This window comes from Sprattus sprattus (assembly GCF_963457725.1).
Source record: "Sprattus sprattus genome assembly, chromosome: 14".
Taxonomy (NCBI): domain Eukaryota; kingdom Metazoa; phylum Chordata; class Actinopteri; order Clupeiformes; family Clupeidae; genus Sprattus; species Sprattus sprattus.
The window spans coordinates 12,892,265-12,897,264 of NC_137912.1; positions in this window are offsets into that span (position 1 = coordinate 12,892,265).

Here is a 5,000-nt window from a genome sequence, read left to right on the forward strand (position 1 = left end):
CTCGTCCAAGGCTGCCATCGACCGTTAGCGAGCGCATGCATCACACGGCCGTAGCGTGTCCCCTCTCCTTGCGGTCTTCTTCCAGATAATTCCACCCATACGCCGCCTGCACCATGCAGTTGCCCCTTGGATGGAATTATTCATGAAGGCAATTAAAATAACTAACTGCTCTGCAACCAAAACACAGGGTCTGACAGGATTACCGTTGCCATGAATATTTATCATGGGATACGATAGATCAAAGGCTTCCTCCGCGTGAAGTGCAGTCGAAAACTCTTAGCTGTATAAGCAGCTGAGAATACACTAGTGCATACGTGGCGCGCAACGCGCTTGGCAGAGAGTTTATGTTTATTAAGCGATTTGGATATTAGTTTAAACGGGCACTGGAGGGAGAGAGGGGAGCTGGATCTGTGGCTGGTGTGAAGAGGAGTGCTTTAAACCCCCTTGTTAAAATCTCTCTCCTTTCCCTCCCTGCAGACACTCACACAGACACACAGCCACACAGCCACACACACACACACACACACACACACACACAACCACACACACACATAGACACACAGCCACACACACACACACAGCAGCAACCAGTTGCGCATGGTTGCTTCCTGAGATGAGGTGAGTGACATACCGCCACCTTTTGTCATCAGCATTCCGGCTGACAGAGTCTGGCTCTGCACTGCCACTGAGCTACGCAATTTATATTCCGGATAGAGAAGGGATAGAGAAGGCAGAGAGAGAGAGAGAGAGAAGGAGAAAGAGAGAGAGAGATGGGGAGAGACAGGAAGAGAAAGATAGGTTATTCAGTTATTCATAGAAGTTATTTGGCCCAAAACAGAGAATATACAAATTATTAAAAGATTTGACAGTGGTAAAAACTAAGTTAAGAAAAAGGATGACGTGATACATGCTCTGCAATCACAGTGTGGCAGGTGAAACAGGAAGAGACAGGCAGACCTGGACGCCCAAAGAAAAATAGGCTGTGTGTATGTACTGTGACAAGGAGGAAATAGAGTCAGAGCCTCACTTCCTCACCAGCTGTCCAAATAACAAAGAAATGTAATCCAACTTCTATCTTAAACCAAAATTGTATGAAATTGAAGACCAAGAGAAAAAGCCACAATCTTATTAGGAGCGGAAGCTGAGTGTGCAGTACTGGTTGCTTATTACATAGACATGTGACACATATTAACACGTACTAAGGCGTATAGCCTCACTCACTTACACCCGACCTCACACACGTGCGCGCACACACACACTCACACAGAGACCTCCATGGCTGTACAGAATTACCGTACAGAAATGACACATTTCATCTCATGTGCAGCCTCATGTGTGAGAGTACTTTTGGAGTGTAACAGTATATGTTCTGTTCTCTTTTTTTACCCTTAGAGTCATGTTTTGCTGTTCGTGTGAATGCTTTGGCAATACAACGTATAATTTGTCATGCCAATAAAGCACATTTGAACTAAATTGACTTGGGGGGGTGGGGGGGTAAGAGACAGAGATGGGGAGGCAAACAGAGACAAAACAAAACACTCTCATGCATAGTCAGAACAAGAATGAGTGGACCAAACTTATAGCAAGATGCAGATATGGACAGGTATAGAGAGAAGCAAGCAGAGAGACAGAAAGAGATGAACTAGAGACCTGTGGTCTTCTCAGAGAGGCTGTGGTCTGGAGGGGAGGCAGGGCGGTCGGTCGGGCGGTCAATAGTGTGGCAGGGAGTGGGCTGTGCTCATGAGACCTGAGGGCTGAGGAGGGTCTGAAATATGCAGAGACTCCACACCACTCCTGCCTGTCCAGTCTCTCAAAGCCCATCATGGCTCCCGCCTTATCATTCAGAGCTCGTGTGTGTGTGTCTGTGTGTGTGTTGATCTGTGTGTGTGTGTGTGTGTGTGTGTGTGTGTGTGTGTGTGTGTGTGTGTGTGTGTGTGTGTGTGTGTGTGTGTGTGTGTGTACACTGATATGGAGAAAGATCCAGTTTCCCACACCATCACATTATCTCTCATTCACCCTAATCCCTCATCTCTCAATCTCCGTCTCTCTCTGTCTCTTTCACACACACACACACACACACACACACACACACACACACACACACACACACACACACACACACACACACACACACACACACACACACACACACACACACTTTGACTTCCTCTATGGGCTACCTGCTCCTTCTCATGTTTACCAATGAGCCGGGCCCAGCAGTAAGGTGGCACACCATCATTACACAGCACAGCAGGTGCAAGGTATCAGGAGCAGCTAACTCCCTTCAATATCTCTCTATCTCTCTTGATGTGTTTTTCTCTCTCTCCCTCTCTCTCTCTCTCTCCCTCTATCTCACTCTCTATCTCACTCTCACTCTTTCTCTTTCTCTCTCTCTCCCTCTATCTCACTCTCTCTCTCTCTCTCTCTCTATTTCTCCCTCTCCTCTTTTCCATTCCACCTCCACAATTCCACGGTGTCAACGCTTCTGCAAAACCAGGCACGTAGACACTTGTGCGCACGTACCTGTATCTGCCGGGTCTGACAGCCAATGGGGATTAGTGTTAGAGGCTGGGCGGATGCTTCCAATGCGCCGACACAAAGACTTTAAAGGCTCTGTGGTAATCTCCCAGGTTGAAAACTGCACACTTGTCAGCGCGGAGCTTCGACTTGTCACATTCCTCCACAAAACCTAACCGTCAACCACACTGTAACCGCTTTTTCTGTTGCAGTCTAATAACCCAGTGATGCAAATGCATTGTAAAGATGAATCCCTAAATTGAGCCTTCAAAACCAACAGTGAAGGCAGCAAATCATAATGAAACAATTAACCCATAGTAACATACATATTTATCCACTGTAGCATATATATTTATCCCTGCACTTCTTGCACTCTCCACTTCTTCTTTGCACTACTGTTGTAACAATTCACAGCTCCTGTATATACTTTCTTAAACTTCATAGACCATTGTACTGTTTGTTTTTGTATTGTGTTTGTTTTTTGTACTGCGTTGTTATGTATATTTTGTGTAAGCACATTGAGAGCCAGTTCACCAGGTCAAATTCCTTGTTTGTGCAAACTTACTTACTGATTCTGATTCTGATTCTGATGAAAGGGCAGAGGGAGTGTAAAGGTTTGGAAGTCTCTGTGGGACCTGAGGAGGTGCTCACTCTGCCGGGGAGTGCTGGGGCTGAGCATCGCAAACCCCGTCTTCGTCCCGCCTACGTCCTGTCTTGCTGTCCCATCCTCCATCCTCTCGAGAGGACATCCATGCAGAGGTCAGTCTGTGCACGGCTGAAAGAGACTATAACACAGGGCCCATTGGGAAGAGGCTCCTAATCATATCTGCAATCCCAGTGGACAAGGTCATAGTGAGAAAGGGCAGGCTACCAGACAGGCTCGATAAGACAATTTGTGCGAAAGAAAGAAATGGTTAATTGTGTGTGAGTGTGTGTTTGTGTGTTTGTGTGTGTGTGTGTGTGTGTGTGTGTTTGTTTCTGTTTGTTTGTTTGTGTGTGTGTGTGTGTGTGTGTGTGTGTGTGTGTGTGTGTGTGTGTGTATGTGTGTGGTGTGTGTGTGTGTGTGTGTGTGTGTGTGTGTGTGTGTGTGTGTGTGTGTGTGTGTGTGTGTATGTGTGTGTATATACCTGCTTGTGTTTATGAGTCTCAAACCAGAAGAGTAAGTGGGAAACTTTAGTGTCTATTGTGCAACAGAAAAGTGAATAGAGTAGAATGAGATCAAGAGAATCAGAAAGTCCAGGAAGACAGTACAGATGATAGTGTGAGACAGGAGGAGTTTGCCTACATAAACAAGACTTGAACTCAACCGCCATTTTGGGAACACTTCTCTGAAAGGAAACCAAAACACCACAGAAACAGAAATGAGTATTTAGCACATGATTGTGGACATGACAAACATTGACTTTAATAAGGTATAATAGTTACAGTCCTGTTGGGGATATCAGACTTAAATGTGAGAGAGAAACAAACAGACTTTAAAATAAGTTTGGTATTTCTTAACTGATGCAATGCGTTTTGATACAAAGATGAAAACACGTCAAATTTCTTAATGGATGCTCAAAAACAAAAACAAAAATTGCCATCTTTGTAGCGCTCTACATGTGTATAGTGTATAAATGACTTTGTATGTGTGTATTCTATGTTTTCGTTTGTGTGTGTGTGCCTGTGCGCGCGCGTGTGTGTGTGTATGTGTGTGTGTGTGTGTGTTGAAAGCAGTGAGGTCTCCTGTCTATGAACTGGTATACTACACTGGTACACTGTATGATATGCAGCATGGCTGTTCTTAGAGGGTGTGTGTCGCCCACGTGTCCTCTGTCTCCTCTGCCGTGGCGAACACCCGTCGCTAATGCCACACTGACAGATTGCTTCCTGCCCCCCGAGCAATGGCCCTCAAAAAGCCCCATCGTTAATTCTCTTTGACGTCACACACACACACACTCAGAGATGAGAGGATCCACTCACATTCACACACACACACACACACACACACACACACACACACACACACACACACACACACACACACACACACACACACACACACACACACATACACAAACAAACACATACACTCACATACACATACACATGCTCATACACATACTCTCTCACATACACACACAAAAGATGATGAGCTTACCCACCACATAAATACTTATACTTAGGAATAAGACATGTTCCACACAACCACACAGACAGAAACACACACACATACACACACAGACACACACACACACACACACTCTACACAATCCCACTACCCACTCCACTAACACCAACTACACACTCTCTGTTTCTCTTAAATTCACACAAACTTTTGACAGTTTGACAGTTTGACACTCTCAAACATGCAAGTTTTAGAGGTTGGACACACACACACACACACACACACACACACACACACACACACACACACACACACACACACACACCACCACCACCACTTGCTCCATCCTCTTCCTCTTCCTCCTTCCCACCTGTTC